This window comes from Pinus tabuliformis, chromosome 7, assembly GCF_031772625.1.
Source record: "Pinus tabuliformis cultivar Carrire ecotype Pingquan chromosome 7, CPIR1, whole genome shotgun sequence".
Taxonomy (NCBI): Eukaryota; Viridiplantae; Streptophyta; class Pinopsida; order Pinales; family Pinaceae; genus Pinus; species Pinus tabuliformis.
The window spans coordinates 1,310,921,430-1,310,932,263 of NC_142293.1; the positions used below are offsets into that span (position 1 = coordinate 1,310,921,430).

A 10,834-nucleotide genomic window follows, 5' to 3' on the forward strand; every position below is an offset into this window, starting at 1 on the left:
TGGGAAAAGCTCTGTAAACCTAAGGCCCATGGTGGTTTGGGGCTACATGACCTTGAAATCCTCAGCAGAGTTTCAGGAGCGAAACTTTGGTGGAGGTAGCTCAAGGAATTGGCCACCTCTTGGGCCAAGATTTGGACACAGAAATATTCAAATAATTGGCAAGAGAGGGATCATATCTGAATTCCAGGGCTCATCAAGGGCTCCCACATTTGGAACCTTGCTTGGGAGAATAGATCTATTGTCTAGAAGCATAGTTTCTAGGAGATCCGAGATGGGAACCTTGCATGATTTTGGGAGGATAACTGGTAGCAAAAACGAAATTTGTTTAGGGAATGACTAACTACTCTAAAAAATGACACTGACAACAAAGGTTTACTTATGGTAAGTGACTTCTAGGATCAGGTAAGGAACAATGGTAAATGGAGATTGTGGAAGGATCTTGGTTATAGTGAAGAGAGTCCTTTGAAGGCTAAGGCAAAGTCTCTTGCTCTTGACTTGGAGTAGAGGAAGATTTTGGTGTCATCCTCGTCTAACCAACTAAGATGGGGTCAAAACTCCGAAGGCACCTTCAACCTTAAAGAAGCTAAACACATGGTCCTAGGTTTAGATTATCCAAACCCTGATTAGAATGGCTTCTAAGGGAAGCCCAGGGATGGTTGGATTTGGCAGTGTCATAAGAGATGAGTAGGGGCGCATAAGGGGTATCTTTCACAGTCATTTGGGGACAGCCACTAATAACATGGCGGAGTTCATGGCCTTAGAGTAGTGCCTGGAAATCCTAATGGAGTCAAATTTACATAACGCCATCATTGAATTTGACTCTTAATTGGTCATTAATGTGGCCAAGAAAATGTGTAATGGAACGACACCTGGAAAAGTGTCGAAACATTGGAGGCTCAGCAGGTCTTTCAACTTATTCATTCCCACTTGTGAACCCTGAGAACCATCAGGTTCGTTCATGTACGAAGAGAAGTCAATATGTTAGCTGATCGTCTGGCGAATGAAGGGGTGCTATTAAGGAAACCTATATTCGGTATGACTAGGAGTCTATACCCTCTGGTAAACTGCGTGATGACTATCAACGATAGGCAGCGAAAGACATGGTGTACCTCTAGACCATGAATAATGAGCAGGAGGAAGACTAGTAGGTGTTGAAGGAATGACATAAACCCGAAGTGAAGAGAAGGATGAAGAGGTGATGTAACGATGCATAAGAGTCGCTAGATCATGTAAGATCAATGGACATAAATGGTGGAAATGATTAGCGGGAGTAGGAGAAGGCAGGAGTCCTTGAGCCTGGCTGAAGTGCCGCAATAAATCTTGACCATCGATCTTATTTCCAAACGCTGACATGACAAGTAACTATGGAGGTTTAGCTATTTGTAACTCATTTGCTAGTTGAAAGGCCACAGACCGTAGGATTTAAGTGCCTCCACTATCAAACAGATATCGAGTTTTAAAGTGGTTGGAGGTTAAGTCTAAGAGCGAACCTAAAGTTTTAAAGACCAAGGTTTATAATCTATATCGGCTCCAGGAAGTAGTTAAGTGTCACGCAAGTTCCTGATGCGATGTTGTGACAACCGTCGGATCAAGAACTGGATTGACGGTGGAGATTTAATCGCAAATCGCATTCAGTAAAAGAGTCTGGTCAGCGATAAACCCAGATTTTCAATATTGCGATGAGCCGAGGTTTGCAATGCTGCAATGGACTCTGGATCGTCAAATCAAAGGGTTGATCGAACAATGGAGGTTAACTCTCGCATTTCACAGGAATCAAGTGTTGGCGGCTTGCAGAATCTGCGATGTGTGATAAGCCGAGAATGTGATGAAGAGTTGACCATTGGATCGTGAAGCTGATCAATTGCAGAGATTCAAGAACAGTGGAAAGGCTTGGGAAAGAGAGCAACCAAGGAAGTCTGATTTTGTTTTTGTGTGCAATGTTTTGGGTTTTGTTGACCCTGTTGTTTGTTTATCATCAACGGGTCTATCTTTTGCTGGTTTTTACACTTGTAAAGATGCGTACAATATGTAATCCTTTTTCTGGTTAATTGAAAGCTCCACTCTTACTTGACCAAAAAATTAAAATTAAGATGAATTTATGTATTGTTTAAGAAATATCAAATTTTTTAATATACAAATCTTCTATAAATTAAAAAAAAAAAATCGCATTTTAAGGAATTTGATTCTTATACATATGTAGGTGTGAAAATATATAATCCAATCTAATTAAGAATAAATTTATGCTAATTCTAACTCTTTGGATTCCTTTAAAAACTCAAACCTAAATTAGATAATATCTATATTTATGCTAATTCTAATGATTTGCACTCCTTTAAAAACTCAAATCTAAATTATATAATATATGTTATTATAAGATGTATTCTTTAAAAACTCAAATCTAAATTAGATAATATATGTTATTATAAGATGTATTCATTATAATATGTTAATTTATATTTTATTAGTAATGAACATTTTATTTATGTAACTTTTTCTAATAATATTCTTCTTTTCATTTTTATTCTTGTGATGTTTTGACATTATTAGTCCCTGCCATCTGGCATCCGGCAGGGACTATTGTAATCGTTCAATGCCGACTTAGCATTAGTTCAATGCTTTCTCCATCTGTTATACGGCGGTTATACTAAAGTCGTGTGAGGTTTTATGTGCACATAACCAAAGTCGCATTCGGGCTTAACCTTTCTCATCTTATTTGGCCTCTTCCCGAGGCGGAAGAGGCCTGACCATGGGTTATATTGGTTTTAAGGCTGCTGCATTTTGGCTAACCGTAAAAGGGCTTGTTTTAATGTTAACATTAGTTTTGAAACATTAAATGTTGGGATGGGCAGATAGTTACAAGCAACCTATGATAAGTTCATTAGCATAAGTTCATTATCAATCGCACGTAATTACTACAAGTGTGTTTGCATGTGTTACAGGTGGATGATGCAGCGCAGCTGTGCTCTGCTTTATAATCGTCTTCCACCTGCTCTTTTGTGCGTCGTCTTCCACCTGCTCTTTTGTGCGTCGTCTGCTTTCGTTCTGTGAACAAGGTATCGTCTTCTTAACCAAATGCATCCTCATCTATTTTGAATATATGCTTATACTGTAATGGAATCTGAGACCAAGTTGCTTAAACATCTAACTTAGCAATTGTCTAGCCTTGAAGGTTGAACGCTACGGACCTGCTGGAGAGGCTGAGAGGAAAGAGGCTCATGTTCGTCGGAGACTCCATCAGTCGTAACCAGTGGGAATCCCTGCTTTGCGTTTTGAAAACTGTAGTGCCTGAAAACAGAAAGACCTTTGGAACGAGAGGTGCATCAACTGCATTCGTAGCTCAGGCAAGTTTTTTTAATAATGCACATATTTCAATTGTTTATTTTTTTATTTCTATGGTGATTGACTGTTTGATTTTGATATATTCTCGGAATCTGCAATAATATGAATAGAAATGGAATTATAACAGGAACACAAATGAAATTATAGGGTTTAACATTCTTTGGTTGCAGGGTGTAAGCTTTAATGGCAGCTATGGCAGCTAGGTAGATTAAGATTTGAGCGATGAAGAGTTACCTGGATCATGCTCTGGCCATGAGCCCTCTGTTGCACTTCCTTTGCATTCTTGTTCGTATGGTTGCACGCTGCTGTAACTGCCTCTGAGTCTATTATACACTATTCAGGGCATTTCGCTGGCCTCGCTTCGTTCAGGAGCCGAATTAACTGAGACCGGAGCCGAATTAAGAGATGCTGGTCTCAAGCAGGGTTGGGCTGGCTCCTCATCACGCTAGTGTTGGGCTGTCTCCTCATGACGCTAGTGTTGGGCTTGCTCCTCGTAAGGCTTCATGTTGGGCTTGCTCCTCGTAAGGCTGCAGTCTAACTAATTCCCTCCTCCGTCTCGACCTTTCGTGGTTTCTAGTTGATCGTGCAAGCCCCTCTAGTTCACTCATCTGTGGCCGCAGGGTATGTCTGAGGCACTGTAGTAGCACCAAATTATTTCTCAAGCCCTGATTGTGGCAGCGAGTACTATCTGAGGCACTTCTTAGGCCTGGTTTGTGGCAGCGAGAGGTTTCTAGCAACCTGGTATTGAATTAATGGTGACAGTAGGCTGGAATTCCCTCCATGAGTTAGTGAATAGTGGAACTGAGACAGCAAGGAAGTGAGGGATCCCTTCCCTGTAGCAGCAAAGTGGGAACCCCCATTCTGAAGCAGCGAGGGTGCATTTAGGCCCGCGGAAGAACCCCACATGCCTGTACAGGTCCCTTGTGGTAGCAGAGGTCGAGATGCTGCTTCTGATGTTGCTGGTAGCAGAAATAAACACCTGTGAGCAAACGCGCTAAGTATCGATACGGTGGCGGGCCGTGGAACGACCACTCTGTATCGGGGGCCAAAATCTTCCGCACTGTCGTGCCATCTTTCGATTCTACCGCAACGTACAGCCGAAGAATAGCATTTTTATTTTCTTCACCCTCCAATGTGCAGTCTGTTGAGTAAGTTGGGTTAACGAGCATTGAAGACGTTGGAGATTACAGAGACCAGAACAGCCAGACAGCAGGTGAATGGAAGGCCATGGGAGGAATTAATTGGTCTACATGGGAACAATTAGTGGGTGCTCTGTGTTAAACGCTGGCTTTGTGAATGAGTTACATATGTTAGCTTGATGCAACATTTAAGTGGCGCTGTTACGGATTGCATGCTATGTAATGGTGGTAGAGGATAGAGTGGCAAGGCATGTGCCTCTCATGCGAAGGCCCACATAGTCCACTAACTTTTTTTCCTTTTTTTTTATTCCATGCGCCTTTACCTGCCAATGATAATACAATTACATGATTCTGTCTTTATTTTCCGTTTGCATTTTCATTTTCCCCATTGTTAAGAATGCCGCGTTTTATAAACTTCAAAACTTCAAATAATTAAATGGCTTTGGTTCTGAAATAAGAAAAATTTCAAACCATTAAATTGCTTTGCTTCTGAAATAAGGGAAATTACAACTTATTAGCAGTAATACTATACATTTAAAAGCACTTTGTAATATTAAATTGACGGATGGGGTTTTTCTAACAAACATGTGAATAATTGAGTCTTTCACTTTCGTAGCAAGAAGCCATCTAACGCCATCATGCAAGACTATTTATTTTAAGTGAAACTCTTATCATTTTCATTCAAACACGTAAAAGTCAGCATGCTTCTCAGGCGTCGAAACCATCCCTCTCTCAATCATCCAAGACGATGATTTATTTAAAATATATAAAAGTCCGGATGCTTATCAAATGCGCAAATTAATGTCATTTTATTTTAAAGTCTACGCATCATCAGATTTATGAAGATCCTTTCTACGTGCGTGGACCCGCTGATTGCTCATTCTGTAAAAACAAAGGCTGTAAAATAAGAATTTGATGCAAGTGGAGTCGAACTCTGGGTTCGGAAAACTGCTTGATTTTATCAGGGCAGCTATCTTCATTGAGCTGGTAACAAAAAAAATCTCTTCTGCTCTTCTGCTTGTTTTTATTTTTGTTCGGATGTCGGTTTATTAGATGCCAGATTCGAAGTTATGTTACATTATTCCATCTCTATTATGTTGTTATGTTTTTCAATTTAGAAAGAGTATAAATGGATTTAGGCTTGGGTAAATTTTATTTTTATATCACATTATTTATATATACATTTTAAAATATCCATCTATTTGACCTCTAGCTATTGCATTAGTTTGTAGTAATGGCAAGTTCCCTGGTTATCTATTCTCAACCCTGACCAGTGTATCGTGGGTGTGCTGGATTTGGCCTCACTCTGTCACAGCACAGCAGATTGGCTAGTTTAAAACTATTGGCTCAAGCCACTGGCAATAAACGCTGTATACAGAAGCTGCATTTTGCCTCTTAAAAACTCAGTTCATTGTTTTACTTCACGCAGGGACTCGCTGCGTCGCAGCTCCCCTTGTTTTTTTCATATTTCTATTTGTATTTTATTATATTATAGAATATGTTTCCGTAACTTGTAAAAATCGATTTGTTAAATAAAAACAACTCGTTTATTTTGAGTCAAAGGTGGATGGTTTTTATTTATTAAATTATTTTAGATTATAGTTATTTAAATTTTTCTTATTGCAAAATATAAATAATGCATTAAATAATTAATATATTGGTGTTTTTATAAAATTGATATTAAAATATTTTATTTAAAGATTATTAAATTATTTTTGTATGAGTATTAATGAATGAATTTTTTTTATCGATATATTTTTTGAATTCTATATATTAATTTTGGGTAAATAATTTCCATATATATAAAGTTAATAGAAAATAAAAATAAAAGAATGGAGAAGATTAATAGTCTCGAGACTCATATTGTCATGCCCCTACACCTGCGGTAGTCTTCCAACTGCTTGTAGCAAGGTGCGGCACCATCGAACGCTTTCTTTTCACCAATACTAACATCCGTGGATTATGCCTACTTTCACATTAACATTACTTAGCTTGTGTTTCGCAACCAAGTAAACTTGCAATTATCCTTTATACTTAATGAGGCCCATACTCATTCATTATCATCATGCAATTATAGCAAGAACAATAACAATTGCAACAAGTATAAAGGGGAGGGGCAACTCCCCGTAATGTGAGTCTACCCGACAATATATTAAGAATATCAGTTTACAATAAACAAGTGTGCCTTGCCAAACCAAGTCTCACACTTAGCCAAATATTACAAAGAGAGGCAACCCTGCCTTTTACAATACATGTGCACCTCTTGCACGAAGGGTGGTGCTCACCCGAGCCACCTAGATACCCCTGCCAAGTCCTACACAAATCTGCACATCCACCGCACCCGGGGCACACCTTGCCCACTCTTTGACCGACTCAAGACAACCTCAAGTGCACCTTGAAGTGGAGCGCATGAGATATGTGTAGCTCCCCTTATTTCTGCCCACTTAGTTTACCCCTTGACTCTTATGCGTAGAAGAGATGAGAGAATGTGTTGATGAGTTATGAGCTCTCATGCTCCACTCATATATACACTTCTTACTTAGTTTACATGGGGTGTGCAGCCCCTTGGCCGACCCCCAAACCACATGTAATGCACCCCAAGAGGGCTCCTTCCAAGTCGGCTTGCACATGATACAAGTCTCCTTTCACATCGTTATATATATCCCAACACTTAGCCACATTTACCCAAGTGTCATTCCATCGTTTCATGATATCGTCGCATTCGGCTCGCACAAACATCGCATTGTCATTTCGTGCGCACCTGTGCGCCCGCGCACCTGCCCACGCCCTCATGCACGAAAACTCGTCGGCACCCGTCGCACCAATAACTCGAAGGCCTTACATCCTCCTCCACCTGAAATCGTTGTCGTCCTCGACAACATACCATCCCGGTAGCCATCCACCAAGATCATCATCATCCGTAATGTCGACCTTTCTACACAAGGCAAACATCCCTGCAACATATGTAGAGTCTCATCTCCATCATATCTCTACTTAGTGACCAAATGCCACCAAGCTCACCATACCAAGGTATGCACCTCAACGGCATGCACTCCATCAGATATCATCTCGATCCATGATCATCGACCCCTCTGCCACAATCTCCACGGCAACATCTCGTGTCGACCTCATCATGTGTCCCTATGTGAACCTCTGCCATGATACTCTAGCAAGATGCTAACATATCTCTGCACACTGCCGGACCCCATGTCTGAACTAGTTGGGTAGCTAATCCAACCATCACGCTCAATCCATGAGAGTGAACATCCTCATGCCATCATCAGTTGTTCCTCAAACATCTGCCACATCCTTGACTCATCAAGAATCTACCTCCAACCCATGCTCAGGTCCATGGAAACTCCATCCATCTCATCTGCAACATGTCATGATGCTTGATGCCAAGCCATCCCTGCACCATCAATCATACCTGCTCAAACATGTTTAAGGACTCACTGCCATGAGCAGCTAACAATGAACCCCATCTTCTTCATCCATCTAAGAAGATGTAGAGGGAGTAGAGCCTGAAGGCTCTCCCTCACTAATCAACTCGATCCATCTATCAGGATCCTTAATCTCCATGCTTTGTAGATAAGCAATCTGGTCTTCCTTCTAGACATCCGGCCTCACATATACCTCCTCATCATCATCATCATCATCCTCCACCAACTCTAGCCTTCTTGTCAAATCCAAGATGCTATCTGAAAGTGTCTTGATGACCAATGACTGCTCCACAAGCTTTGTCTCAACACTAGACAACCGCTTGTTCACCTTCTCCTTATCCTCCATTTGCATCACTCCCAATTTATAATCAGGTCTTGTCACACCAATGGTTGGCACACCAATGGGTACATCTTCCCTTCCATCATAAATGTAGAGATTCTTCAAATGTGGAACGATCATAGCATCAAATTGTTTCATGAACTCCATCCCCAATACAGCTTCATAGTCATCAATCCACACTATAGTGAAGTCCACCTTCCCGGTCCATTCACCAAGTGTAGTGTCCACCCTTTCAGCTATACCAAGAATCTCAATAGGAGGAGAATTCACTGTCTTCATTTGTGCCTTTGCCGGTACAAATTTCAGCCCAATTCTTCTCGCAGTATCTTCGCCCATGAAGTTGTGAGAAGCCCCACTATCCACCATAGTGAGCACATCAGTACCTCCAACCTTCATTCGAACATACTCCAACTTGTTCCTTTCAGGATCCCTCCTAGAGACCACTTCTGTAGTAGCAGAAGCACCAAGTATTTGCATCATCCCCACAGAAGCATCTTCATTCTTTCCATCAAATTCAACCTTCTTCTTCAAGGCTTTGAGATGCCTTACCTCAAGAGCTAGGCAATCCCACTTCTTCTGATTCAATTTCTGTCTTATCTCTAGTTCCCTGAGTTCTACTTCAAGCAATTCCATTTCCTTCGCAAGTTGATAGGCTTCCTCCTTATTCCTGTCAGAAAACCCTTCCTTGACCAAGGCACGAAGAGCATCCTTTGTTTCAAACAACCTTTTGCCATATTCTGCAAATCCTTGTTTTACTTTCTCTGACTCTTCAAGTAGACTCCCTTCAAATTCTTTGAAGGTTGCAAACCCCAATTTCTGCAAGATAGACATCTTTCCCAAGTCACCTGCAACCTGAACCAACCCTTGTTCCACTTCGTGTGAAACGACTTAGTTCACTTGCAAGTACCTATCACGAGCAACTCTGCTCAAACCGAGTCCTGAAACTACCTTCAAATGCTTCAACACCTGAACCTTGTTTAAGCTCTGATACCACCTGTCACGCCCCTACACCAGCGGTAGTCTTCCAACTACTTGTAGTAAGGTGCGGCACCACCGAATGCTTTCTTTTCACCAATACTAACATTTGTGGACTATGCCTACTTTCACGTTAACATTACTTAGCTTGTGTTTCGCAACCAAGTAAACTTGCAATTATCCTTTATACTTAATGAAACCCATACTCATTCATTATCATCATGCAATTATACCAAGAACAATAACAATTGCAGCAAGTATAAAGGGGAGGGGCAACTCCCCATAATGTGAGTCTGCCCGACAATATATTAAGAATATCAGTTTACAATAAACAAGTGTGCCTTGCCAAACCAAGTCTCACACTTAGCCAAATATTAAAAAGAGAGGCAACCCTGCCTTTTACAATACATGTGCACCTCTTGCACGAAGGGTGGCGCTCACCCGAGCCACCTAGATACCCCTTCCAAGTCCTGCACAAATCTGCACATCCACCGCACCTCGGGCACACCTTGCCCACTCTTCAACCGACTCAAGACAACCTCAAGTGCACCTTCAAGTGGAGCGCATGAGATATGCGTAGCTCCCCTTATTTCTGCGCACTTAGTTTACCCCTTGACTCTTATGCATAGAAGAGATGAGAGAATGTGTTGATGAGTTATGAGCTCTCATCCTCCACTCATGTATACACTTCTTACTTAGTTTACATGGGGTGTGCAGCCCCTTGGCCGATCCCCAAACCACATGTAATGCGCCCCAAGAGGGCTCCTTCCAAGTTGGCTTGCACATGATACAAGTCTCCTTTCGCATCGTTATATATATCCCAACACTTAGCCGCATTTACCCAAGTGTCGTTCCATCGTTTCATGATATCGTTGCATCTGGCTCGCACAAATGTCTCATTGTCATTTCGTGCGCACCCGCGCACCCGCCCGCGCGCCCGCCCGCACCCTCGTGCACAAAAACTCGTCGTCGCCCGTCGCACCAATAACTCGAAGGCCTTACACATATGGACAATACATTTGATAGGAAGGATTAATAGAAAAATAAATCTTGGATATATAAACATATTGTGGAAAAATTATCACAATAATATAGGTAGGTTGAAAAAATACTTGAGAAATTTAGAATGAATAGCGTAAAACCTATAAGTATCCCATTAACATCTCATTTTTAGTTCCCAGCAATAAGGAAGAAAATGATTATATATCTCACATAATATATGTTAATGTATTAGGAATTTTCACGTATATGATGGTATATAGTAGACAATAAGATTCTATGAAGAGAGCATCAAAGTGAAGTGAAAAGGGTGTTTTGGTATCTTAAAGGCATAAGTAATGATCAGATTACTTTTAACAATTGTAGTAATTGTATCTGCGATTATGTTGATTTAGATTTTGTAGGTGATTTGGACAAGAGGAGGTCAACATCAAGTTCTATGTTTACTCTTTTAAGATGAACTATTATTTGGATGTTAAATATTCAAGAAGTAGTTGTTTTATGCTTTTTATGTTAAATATACTAGTGTAGCTATATCAATTAAATAGTTGGTAAACATCCATACACATCAATCCATGATAATCATCAAAACACTTATCCCA

At 40.8% G+C, this 10,834-nt stretch overlaps 1 long non-coding RNA gene across 1 annotated transcript; it reads left to right on the top strand.

Annotated features, from left to right (window-relative positions):
• Nucleotides 1-2,603: 2,603 nt before the first annotated feature.
• LOC149252355 (uncharacterized) lies at nucleotides 2,604-3,244 on the top strand. Its single transcript, XR_016266047.1, has 2 exons — nucleotides 2,604-3,053; nucleotides 3,170-3,244. It is a non-coding gene; the product is annotated as an uncharacterized LOC149252355 (long non-coding RNA).
• Nucleotides 3,245-10,834: the final 7,590 nt, after the last annotated feature.